Genomic DNA, 370 nt, shown 5'->3' with positions numbered 1-370 from the left:
AGTCGTCATAGTGTAAAGCTATATCATCAACCTAGATAAGAAAACATTTAGGCTGTTTTTCCATATATGGTCTCAGGTGCTACAATCATAGAGGTTTTCTTCTTTTTTTCTTTTTTTTTAAGAAATAGATTAGTTGAAGTGGGCAACAAACTGAAAGCCAAATATTATGACATCATATTTATCTTATTTAAATCCTCATATTAAAAAAAAAACTTTCAATTTATCAGTGACTTGACTTTAGATATCAATAATCTTAAATGTTACAAAATTGTTCAATCCACATCTTACATTATTATAGTTTCTACAATCATATTTGTCTAATTACTTATCTAACCCACTATATATATGTGTATATATATATATATATATA

This window comes from Tupaia chinensis, unplaced genomic scaffold (genome assembly GCF_000334495.1).
Source record: "Tupaia chinensis unplaced genomic scaffold, TupChi_1.0 Scaffold143437_1, whole genome shotgun sequence".
NCBI lineage: Eukaryota > Metazoa > Chordata > Mammalia > Scandentia > Tupaiidae > Tupaia > Tupaia belangeri.
This window is presented reverse-complemented; position numbering follows the sequence as displayed.